Source organism: Phyllobates terribilis, unplaced genomic scaffold (genome assembly GCF_046119375.1).
Source record: "Phyllobates terribilis strain yellow unplaced genomic scaffold, ASM4611937v1 Scaffold_22__1_contigs__length_20350403, whole genome shotgun sequence".
NCBI classification, from domain to species: domain Eukaryota; kingdom Metazoa; phylum Chordata; class Amphibia; order Anura; family Dendrobatidae; genus Phyllobates; species Phyllobates terribilis.
In genome coordinates, this window is record NW_027362782.1 from 12,285,393 (window position 1) to 12,297,578 (window position 12,186).

Genomic DNA, 12,186 nt, shown 5'->3' on the forward strand with positions numbered 1-12,186 from the left:
TTGCTCTCGGAATTCGGGTGAAGTTTAAAAATGCTTCGGAAATCTTCTATTGTTCTCGGAATTCCGCTGAAGTTTAAAAATGCTTAAAATCTCTTACATTGTTCTCGGAATTCCGCTGAAGTTTAAAAATGCTTCGGAACTCTTCCATTTTTCTCGGAATTCTGCTGAAGTTTAAAAATGCTTCAGAACTCTTCCATTGTTCTCAGAATTCTGCTGACGTTTAAAAATGCTTCGGTACTCTTCCATTGTTCTCGGAATTCTGCTGAAGTTTAAAAATGCTTCGGAACTCTTCAATTGTTCTCGGAATTCTGCTGAACTTTTAAAATGCTTTGGAACTCTTCCATTGCTCTCGGAATTCGGGTGAAGTTTAAAAATGCTTCGGAACTCTTCTATTGTTCTCGGAATTCCGCTGAAGTTTAAAAATGCTTAAAATCTCTTCCATTGTTCTCGTAATTCTGCTCATGTTTAAAAATGCTTCGGAACTCTTCCATTGTTCTCGTAATTCCGCTGAAGTTTAAAAATGGTTCGGAACTCTTCCATTGTTCTCGGAATTCCGATGACGTTTTAAAATGCTTCGGTACTCTTCCATTGTTCTCGGAATTCCGCTGACGTTTAAAAATGCTTCGGACCTCTTCCATTGTTATCGGAATTCCGCTGAAGTTTAAAAATGCTTCGGAACTCTTCCATTGTTCTAGGAATTCTGCTGAAGTCTAAAAATTCATCTGAACTCTTCCATTATTCTCGGAATTCGTGTGAATTTTAAAAATGCTTCGTAACTCTTCTATTGTTCTCGGAATTCCGCTGAAGTTTAAAAATGCTTAAAATCTCTTACATTGTTCTCGGAATTCCGCTGAAGTTTAAAAATGCTTCGGAACTATTCCATTGTTCTCGGAATTCTGCTGAAGTTTAAAAATGCTTCAGAACTCTTCCATTGTTCTCAGAATTCCGCTGACGTTTAAAAATGCTTCGGTACTCTTCCATTGTTCTCGGAATTCCGCTGACGTTTAAAAATGCTTCGGTACTCTTCCATTTTTCTCGGAATTCCGCTGACATATAAAAATGCTTCGGAAATCTTGCATTGTTCTCGGCATTCCGCTGACGTTTAAAAATGCTTCGGAACTCTTCAATTGTTCTCGGAATTCTGCTGAACTTTTAAAATGCTTTGGAACTCTTCCATTGCTCTCGGAATTCGGGTGAAGTTTAAAAATGCTTCGGAACTCTTCTATTGTTCTCGGAATTCCGCTGAAGTTTAAAAATGCTTAAAATCTCTTCCATTGTTCTCGTAATTCTGCTCATTTTTAAAAATGCTTCGGAACTCTTCCATTGTTCTCGTAATTCCGCTGAAGTTTAAAAATGCTTCGGAACTCTTCCATTGTTCTCGGAATTCCGCTGACGTTTAAAAATGCTTCACAACTCTTCCATTGTTCTCGGAATTCCGCTGACTTTTAAAAATGCTACTGAACTCTTCCATTGTTCTCCAAATTCCGCTGAAGTTTAAAAATGCTTCGGAACACTTCCATTGTTCTCGGAATTCTGCTGAAGTTTAAAAATGCTTCAGAACTCTTCCATTGTTCTCAGAATTCCGCTGACGTTTAAAAATGCTTCGGAAATCTTCCATTGTTTTCAAAATTCCGCTGACGCTTAAAAATGCTTCAGAACTCTTCCATTGTTCTCGGAATTCCGCTGACGTTTAATAATGCTTCGCAACTCTTTCATTGTTCTCGGAATTCCGCTGACGTTTAAAAATGCTTCGGAACTCTTCCATTGTTCTCGGAATTCCGTTGAAGTTTAAAAATGCTTCGAAACTCTTCCATTGTTCTCGGAATTCCGTTGAAGTTTAAAAATGCTTCGAAACTCTTCCATTGTTCTCGGAATTCTGCTGAAGTTTAAAAATGCTTCGGTACTCTTCCATTGTTCTCGGAATTCCGCTGACATATAAAAATGCTTCGGAAATCTTGCATTGTTCTCGTCATTCCGCTGACATTTAAAAATGCTTCGGAACTCTTCAATTGTTCTCGGAATTCTGCTGAACTTTTAAAATGCTTTGGAACTCTTCCATTGCTCTCGGAATTCGGGTGAAGTTTAAAAATGCTTCGGAAATCTTCTATTGTTCTCGGAATTCCGCTGAAGTTTAAAAATGCTTAAAATCTCTTCCATTGTTCTCGTAATTCTGCTCATGTTTAAAAATGCTTCGGAACTCTTCCATTGTTCTCGTAATTGCGCTGAAGTTTAAAAATGGTTCGGAACTCTTCCATTATTCTCGGAATTCCGATGACGTTTTAAAATGCTTCGGTACTCTTCCATTGTTCTCGGAATTCCGCTGACGTTTAAAAATGCTTCGGAACTCTTCCATTGTTATCGGAATTCCGCTGAAGTTTAAAAATGCTTCGGAACTCTTCCATTGTTCTAGGAATTCTGCTGAAGTCTAAAAATTCATCTGAACTCTTTCATTATTCTCGGAATTCGTGTGAATTTTAAAAATGCTTCGGAACTCTTCTATTGTTCTCGGAATTCCGCTGAAGTTTAAAAATGCTTAAAATCTCTTACATTGTTCTCGGAATTCCGCTGAAGTTTAAAAATGCTTCGGAACTCTTCCATTTTTCTCGGAATTCTGCTGAAGTTTAAAAATGCTTCAGAACTCTTCCATTGTTCTCAGAATTCTGCTGACGTTTAAAAATGCTTCGGTACTATTCCATTGTTCTCGGAATTCTGCTGAAGTTTAAAAATGCTTCGGTACTCTTCCATTGTTCTCGGAATTCCGCTGACATATAAAAATGCTTCGGAAATCTTGCATTGTTCTCGGCATTCCGCTGACATTTAAAAATGCTTCGGAACTCTTCAATTGTTCTCGGAATTCTGCTGAACTTTTAAAATGCTTTGAAACTCTTCCATTGCTCTCGGATTTCTGCTGAAGTTTAAAAATGCTTCGGTACTCTTCCATTGTTCTCGGAATTCCGCTGACGTTTAAAATTGCTTCGGAACTCTTCTATTGTTATCGGAATTCCGCTGAAGTTTAAAAATGCTTCGGAACTCTTCCATTGTTCTAGGAATTTTGCTGAAGTCTAAAAATTCATCTGAACTCTTTCATTATTCTCGGAATTCGTGTGAATTTTAAAAATGCTTCGGAACTCTTCTATTGTTCTCGGAATTCCGCTGAAGTTTAAAAATGCTTAAAATCTCTTACATTGTTCTCGGAATTCCGCTGAAGTTTAAAAATGCTTCGGAACTCTTCCATTTTTCTCGGAATTCTGCTGAAGTTTAAAAATGCTTCAGAACTCTTCCATTGTTCTCAGAATTCTGCTGACGTTTAAAAATGCTTCGGTACTCTTCCATTGTTCTCGGAATTCTGCTGAAGTTTAAAAATGCTTCGGAACTCTTCAATTGTTCTCGGAATTCTGCTGAACTTTTAAAATGCTTTGGAAGTCTTCCATTGCTCTCGGAATTCGGGTGAAGTTTAAAAATGCTTCGGAACTCTTCTATTGTTCTCGGAATTCCGCTGAAGTTTAAAAATGCTTAAAATCTCTTCCATTGTTCTCGTAATTCTGCTCATGTTTAAAAATGCTTCGGAACTCTTCCATTGTTCTCGTAATTCCGCTGAAGTTTAAAAATGGTTCCGAACTCTTCCATTGTTCTCGGAAATCCGATGACGTTTTAAAATGCTTCGGTACTCTTCCATTGTTCTCGGAATTCCGCTGACGTTTAAAAATGCTTCGGATCTCTTCCATTGTTATCGGAATTCCGCTGAAGTTTAAAAATGCTTCGGAACTCTTCCATTGTTCTAGGAATTCTGCTGAAGTCTAAAAATTCATCTGAACTCTTCCATTGTTCTCGGAATTCCTCTGACGTTTAAAAATGCTTCACAACTCTTCCATTGTTCTCGGAATTCCACTGACTTTTAAAAATGCTTCGGAACTCTTCCATTGTTCTCGGAATTCCGTTGAAGTTTAAAAATGCTTCGAAACTCTTCCATTGTTCTCGGAATTCTGCTGAAGTTTAAAAATGCTTCGAAACTCTTTCATTGTTCTCGGAATTCTGCTGAAGTTTAAAAATCCTTCAGAACTCTTCCATTGCTCTCGGAATTCCGCTGACGTTTAATAATGCTTCGCAACTCTTCCATTGTTCTCGGAATTCCGTTGAAGTTTAAAAATGCTTCGAAACTCTTCCATTGTTCTCGGAATTCTGCTGAAGTTTAAAAATGCTTCGGTACTCTTCCATTGTTCTCGGAATTCTGCTGACATATAAAAATGCTTCGGAAATCTTGCATTGTTCTCGGCATTCCGCTGACATTTAAAAATGCTTCGGAACTCTTCAATTGTTCTCGGAATTCTGCTGAACTTTTAAAATGCTTTGGAACTCTTCCATTGCTCTCGGAATTCGGGTGAAGTTTAAAAATGCTTCGGAACTCTTCTATTGTTCTCGGAATTCCGCTGAAGTTTAAAAATGCTTAAAATCTCTTCCATTGTTCTCGTAATTCTGCTCATGTTTAAAAATGCTTCGGAACTCTTCCATTGTTCTCGTAATTCCGCTGAAGTTTAAAAATGGTTCGGAACTCTTCCATTGTTCTCGGAATTCCGATGACGTTTTAAAATGCTTCGGTACTCTTCCATTGTTCTCGGAATTCCGCTGACTTTTAAAAATGCTTCGGAACTCTTCCATTGTTCTAGGAATTCTGCTGAAGTCTAAAAATTCATCTGAACTCTTCCATTATTCTCGGAATTCGTGTGAATTTTAAAAATGCTTCGGAACTCTTCTATTGTTCTCGGAATTCCGCTGAAATTTAAAAATGCTTAAAATCTCTTACATTTTTCTCGGAATTCCGCTGAAGTTTAAAAATGCTTCGGAACTCTTCCATTGTTCTCGGAATTCCGCTGACATTTAAAAATGCTTCACAACTCTTCCATTGTTCTCGGAATTCCTCTGACTTTTAAAAATGCTTCGGAACTCTTCCATTGTTCTCCAAATTCCGCTGAAGTTTAAAAATGCTTCGGAACCCTTCCATTGTTCTCGGAATTCTGCTGAAGTTTAAAAATGCTTCGGAACTCTTCCATTGTTCTCGGAATTCCGCTGGCGTTTAATAATGCTTCGCAACTCTTTCATTGTTCTCGGAATTCCGCTGAAGTTTAAAAATGCTTCGGAAATCTTCCATTGTTTTCAAAATTCCGCTGACGCTTAAAAATGCTTCAGAACTCTTCCATTGTTCTCGGAATTCCGCTGGCGTTTAATAATGCTTCGCAACTCTTTCATTGTTCTCGGAATTCCGCTGAAGTTTAAAAATGCTTCGGAACTCTTCCATTGTTCTCGGAATTCCGTTGAAGTTTAAAAATGCTTCGAAACTCTTCCATTGTTCTCGGAATTCTGCTGAAGTTTAAAAATGCTTCAGAACTCTTCCATTGTTCTCGAAATTCCGCTGACGTTTAATAATGCTTCGCAACTCTTTCATTGTTCTCGGAATTCCGCTGAAGTTTAAAAATGCTTCGGAACTCTTCCATTGTTCTCGGAATTCCGCTGACGTTTAAAAATGCTTCGGTACTCTTCCATTGTTCTCAGAATTCCACTGACATATAAAAATGCTTCGGAAATCTTGCATTGTTCTCGGCATTCCGCTGACGTTTAAAAATGCTTCGGAACTCTTCAATTGTTCTCGGAATTCTGCTGAACTTTTAAAATGCTTTGGAACTCTTCCATTGCTCTCGGAATTCTGCTGAAGTTTAAAAATGCTTCAGAACTCTTACATTGTTCTCGGAATTCTGCTGACGTTTAAAAATGCTTCGGAACTCTTCCATTGTTCTCAGAATTCTGCTGAAGTTTAAAAATGCTTCGGAACTCTTCCATTGTTCTCGGAATTCTGCTGAAGTTTAAAAATGCTTCGGAACTCTTCCATTGTTCTCAGAATTCCGCTGACGTTTAAAAATGCTTCGGAAATCTTCCATTGTTTTCAAATTTCCGCTGACGTTTAAAAATGCTTCAGAACTCTTCCATTGTTCTCGGAATTCCGCTGACGTTTAAAAATGCTTCGGAACTCTTCCATTGTTCTAGGAATTCTGCTGAAGTCTAAAAATTCATCTGAACTCTTTCATTATTCTGGGAATTCGTGTGAATTTTAAAAATGCTTCGGAACTCTTCTATTGTTCTCGGAATTCCGCTGAAGTTTAAAAATGCTTAAAATCTCTTACATTGTTCTCGGAATTCTGCTGAAGTTTAAAAATGCTTCGGAACTCTTCCATTTCTCTCGGAATTCTGCTGAAGTTTAAAAATGCTTCAGAACTCTTCCATTGTTCTCAGAATTCTGCTGACGTTTAAAAATGCTTCGGTACTCTTCCATTGTTCTCGGAATTCTGCTGAAGTTTAAAAATGCTTCGGAACTCTTCAATTGTTCTCGGAATTCTGCTGAACTTTTAAAATGCTTTGGAACTCTTCCATTGCTCTCGGAATTCGGGTGAAGTTTAAAAATGCTTCGGAACTCTTCTATTGTTCTCGGAATTCCGCTGAAGTTTAAAAATGCTTAAAATCTCTTCCATTGTTCTCGTAATTCTGCTCATGTTTAAAAATGCTTCGGAACTCTTCCATTGTTCTCGTAATTCCGCTGAAGTTTAAAAATGGTTCAGAACTCTTCCATTGTTCTCGGAATTCCGATGACGTTTTAAAATGCTTCGGTACTCTTCCATTGTTCTCGGAATTCCGCTGACGTTTAAAAATGCTTCGGAACTCTTCCATTGTTATCGGAATTCCGCTGAAGTTTAAAAATGCTTCGGAACTCTTCCATTGTTCTAGGAATTCTGCTGAAGTCTAAAAATTCATCTGAACTCTTCCATTATTCTCGGAATTCGTGTGAATTTTAAAAATGCTTCGTAACTCTTCTATTGTTCTCGGAATTCCGCTGAAGTTTAAAAATGCTTAAAATCTCTTCCATTGTTCTCGTAATTCTGCTCATGTTTAAAAATGCTTCGGAACTCTTCCATTGTTCTCGTAATTCCGCTGAAGTTTAAAAATGCTTCGGAACTCTTCCATTGTTCTCGGAATTCTGCTGAAGTTTAAAAATGCTTCAGAACTCTTCCATTGTTCTCAGAATTCCGCTGACGTTTAAAAATGCTTCGGTACTCTTCCATTGTTCTCGGAATTCCGCTGACATATAAAAATGCTTCTGAAATCTTGCATTGTTCTCGGCATTCCGCTGACGTTTAAAAATGCTTCGGAACTCTTCAATTGTTCTCGGAATTCTGCTGAACTTTTAAAATGCTTTGGAACTCTTCCATTGCTCTCGGAATTCGGGTGAAGTTTAAAAATGCTTCGGAACTCTTCTATTGTTCTCGGAATTCCACTGAAGTTTAAAAATGCTTAAAATCTCTTCCATTGTTCTCGTAATTCTGCTCATGTTTAAAAATGCTTCGGAACTCTTCCATTGTTCTCGTAATTCCGCTGAAGTTTAAAAATGCTTCGGAACTCTTCCATTGTTCTCGGAATTCCGCTGACGTTTAAAAATGCTTCACAACTCTTCCATTGTTCTCGGAATTCCGCTGACTTTTAAAAATGCTTCGGAACTCTTCCATTGTTCTCGGAATTCCGTTGAAGTTTAAAAATGCTTCGAAACTCTTCCATTGTTCTCGGAATTCTGCTGAAGTTTAAAAATGCTTCGAAACTCTTTCATTGTTCTCGGAATTCTGCTGAAGTTTAAAAATGCTTCAGAACTCTTCCATTGCTCTCGGAATTCCGCTGACGTTTAATAATGCTTCGCAACTCTTCCATTGTTCTCGGAATTCCGTTGAAGTTTAAAAATGCTTCGAAACTCTTGCATTGTTCTCGGAATTCTGCTGAAGTTTAAAAATGCTTCGGTACTCTTCCATTGTTCTCGGAATTCCGCTGACATATAAAAATGCTTCGGAAATCTTGCATTGTTCTCGTCATTCCGCTGATATTTAAAAATGCTTCGGAACTCTTCAATTGTTCTCGGAATTCTGCTGAACTTTTAAAATGCTTTGGAACTCTTCCATTGCTCTCGGAATTCGGGTGAAGTTTAAAAATGCTTCGGAAATCTTCTATTGTTCTCGGAATTCCGCTGAAGTTTAAAAATGCTTAAAATCTCTTCCATTGTTCTCGTAATTCCGCTGAAGTTTAAAAATGCTTCGGAACTCTTCCATTGTTCTAGGAATTCTGCTGAAGTCTAAAAATTCATCTGAACTCTTTCATTATTCTCGGAATTCGTGTGAATTTTAAAAATGCTTCGGAACTCTTCTATTGTTCTCGGAATTCCGCTGAAGTTTAAAAATGCTTAAAATCTCTTACATTGTTCTCGGAATTCCGCTGAAGTTTAAAAATGCTTCGGAACTCTTCCATTTTTCTCGGAATTCTGCTGAAGTTTAAAAATGCTTCAGAACTCTTCCATTGTTCTCAGAATTCCGCTGACGTTTAAAAATGCTTCGGTACTCTTCCATTGTTCTCGGAATCCGCTGACGTTTAAAAATGCTTCGGTACTCTTCCATTGTTCTCGGAATTCCGCTGACATATAAAAATGCTTCGGAAATCTTGCATTGTTCTCGGCATTCCGCTGACGTTTAAAAATGCTTCGGAACTCTTCAATTGTTCTCGGAATTCTGCTGAACTTTTAAAATGCTTTGGAACTCTTCCATTGCTCTCGGAATTCGGGTGAAGTTTAAAAATGCTTCGGAACTCTTCTATTGTTCTCGGAATTCCGCTGAAGTTTAAAAATGCTTAAAATCTCTTCGATTGTTCTCGTAATTCTGCTCATGTTTAAAAATGCTTCGGAACTCTTCCATTGTTCTCGTAATTCCGCTGAAGTTTAAAAATGCTTCGGAACTCTTCCATTGTTCTCGGAATTCCGCTGACGTTTAAAAATGCTTCACAACTCTTCCATTGTTCTCGGAATTCCGCTGACTTTTAAAAATGCTTCGGAACTCTTCCATTGTTCTCCAAATTCCGCTGAAGTTTAAAAATGCTTCGGAACCCTTCCATTGTTCTCGGAATTCTGCTGAAGTTTAAAAATGCTTCAGAACTCTTCCATTGTTCTCAGAATTCCGCTGACGTTTAAAAATGCTTTGGAAATCTTCCATTGTTTTCAAAATTCCGCTGACGCTTAAAAATGCTTCAGAACTCTTCCATTGTTCTCGGAATTCCGCTGACGTTTAATAATGCTTCGCAACTCTTTCATTGTTCTCGGAATTCCGCTGACGTTTAAAAATGCTTCGGAACTCTTCCATTGTTCTCGGAATTCCGTTGAAGTTTAAAAATGCTTCGAAACTCTTCCATTGTTCTCGGAATTCTGCTGAAGTTTAAAAATGCTTCGAAACTCTTTCATTGTTCTCGGAATTCTGCTGAAGTTTAAAAATGCTTCAGAACTCTTCCATTGCTCTCGGAATTCCACTGACGTTTAATAATGCTTCGCAACTCTTCCATTGTTCTCGGAATTTCGTTGAAGTTTAAAAATGCTTCGAAACTCTTCCATTGTTCTCGGAATTCTGCTGAAGTTTAAAAATGCTTCGGTACTCTTCCATTGTTCTCGGAATTCTGCTGACATATAAAAATGCTTCGGAAATCTTGCATTGTTCTCGGCATTCCGCTGACATTTAAAAATGCTTCGGAACTCTTCAATTGTTCTCGGAATTCTGCTGAACTTTTAAAATGCTTTGGAACTCTTCCATTGCTCTCGGAATTCAAGTGAAGTTTAAAAATGCTTCGGAACTCTTCTATTGTTCTCGGAATTCCGCTGAAGTTTAAAAATGCTTAAAATCTCTTCCATTGTTCTCGTAATTCTGCTCATGTTTAAAAATGCTTCGGAACTCTTCCATTGTTCTCGTAATTCCGCTGAAGTTTAAAAATGGTTCGGAACTCTTCCATTGTTCTCGTAATTCCGATGACGTTTTAAAATGCTTCGGTACTCTTCCATTGTTCTCGGAATTCCGCTGACGTTTAAAAATGCTTCGGAACTCTTCCATTGTTCTAGGAATTCTGCTGAAGTCTAAAAATTCATCTGAACTCTTCCATTATTCTCGGAATTCGTGTGAATTTTAAAAATGCTTCGGAACTCTTCTATTGTTCTCGGAATTCCGCTGAAATTTAAAAATGCTTAAAATCTCTTACATTTTTCTCGGAATTCCGCTGAAGTTTAAAAATGCTTCGGAACTCTTCCATTGTTCTCGGAATTCTGCTGAAGTTTAAAAATGCTTCAGAACTCTTCCATTGTTCTCAGAATTCCGCTGACGTTTAAAAATGCTTCGGAAATCTTCCATTGTTTTCAAAATTCCGCTGACGTTTAAAAATGCTTCAGAACTTTTCCATTGTTCTCCGAATTCCGCTGACGTTTAATAATGCTTCGCAACTCTTTCATTGTTCTCGGAATTCCGCTGAAGTTTAAAAATGCTTCGGAACTCTTCCATTGTTCTCGGAATTCTGCTGACGTTTAAAAATGCTTCGGAACTCTTCCATTGTTCTCGGAATTCCGCTGACGTTTAAAAATGCTTCGGTACTCTTCCATTGTTCTCTTAATTCCGCTGATGTTTAATAATGCTTCAGAACTCTTCCATTGTTCTCGGAATTCCGCTGACGTTTAAAAATGCTTTGGAACTCTTCCATTGTTCTCGGAATTCCGTTGAAGTTTAAAAATGCTTCGAAACTCTTCCATTGTTCTCGGAATTCTGCTGAAGTTTAAAAATGCTTCGGAACTCTTCCATTGTTCTCAGAATTCCGATGACGTTTAAAAATGCTTCGGTACTCTTCCATTGTTCTCAGAATTCCACTGACATATAAAAATGCTTCGGAAATCTTGCATTGTTCTCGGCATTCCGCTGACGTTTAAAAATGCTTCGGAACTCTTCAATTGTTCTCGGAATTCTGCTGAACTTTTAAAATGCTTTGGAACTCTTCCATTGCTCTCGGAATTCTGCTGAAGTTTAAAAATGCTTCAGAACTCTTACATTGTTCTCGGAATTCTGCTGACGTTTAAAAATGCTTCGGAACTCTTCCATTGTTCTCAGAATTCTGCTGAAGTTTAAAAATGCTTCAGAACTCTTCCATTGTTCTCGGAATTCCGCTGACGTTTAAAAATGCTTTGGAACTCTTCCATTGTTCTCGGAATTCCGTTGAAGTTTAAAAATGCTTCGAAACTCTTCCATTGTTCTCGGAATTCTGCTGAAGTTTAAAAATGCTTCGTAACTCTTCCATTGTTCTCAGAATTCCGATGACGTTTAAAAATGCTTCGGTACTCTTCCATTGTTCTCAGAATTCCACTGACATATAAAAATGCTTCGGAAATCTTGCATTGTTCTCGGCATTCCGCTGACGTTTAAAAATGCTTCGGAACTCTTCAATTGTTCTCGGAATTCTGCTGAACTTTTAAAATGCTTTGGAACTCTTCCATTGCTCTCGGAATTCTGCTGAAGTTTAAAAATGCTTCAGAACTCTTACATTGTTCTCGGAATTCTGCTGACGTTTAAAAATGCTTCGGAACTCTTCCATTGTTCTCAGAATTCTGCTGAAGTTTAAAAATGCTTCGGAACTCTTCCATTGTTCTCGGAATTCTCCTGAAGTTTAAAAATGCTTCGGAACTCTTCCATTGTTCTCAGAATTCCGCTGACGTTTAAAAATGGTTCGGAACTCTTCTATTGTTCTCGGAATTCTGCTGACGTTTAAAAATGCTTCAGAACTCTTCCATTGTTCTCGGAATTCCGCTGACGTTTAAAAATGCTTCAGAACTCTTCCATTGTTCTCGGAATTCCGCTGACGTTTAAAAATGCTTTGGAACTCTTCCATTGTTCTCGGAATTCTGCTGAAGTTTAAAAATGCTTCGGAACTCTTCCATTGTTCTCAGAATTCTGCTGACATTTAAAAATGCTTCGGAACTCTTCCATTGCTCTCGGAATTTGGGTGAAGTTTAAAAATGCTTCGGAACTCTTCTATTGTTCTCGGAATTCCGCTGAAGCTTAAAAATGCTTAAAATCTCTTCCATTGTTCTCGTAATTCTGCTCATGTTTAAAAATGCTTCGGAGCTCTTCCATTGTTCTCGTAATTCCGCTGAAGTTTAAAAATGCTTCGGAACTCTTCCATTGTTCTCGGAATTCCGCTGACGTTTAAAAATGCTTCACAACTCTTCCATTGTTCTCGGAATTCCGCTGACTTTTAAAAATGCTTCGGAACTCTTCCATTGTTCTCCAAATTCCGCTGAAGTTTAAAAATGCT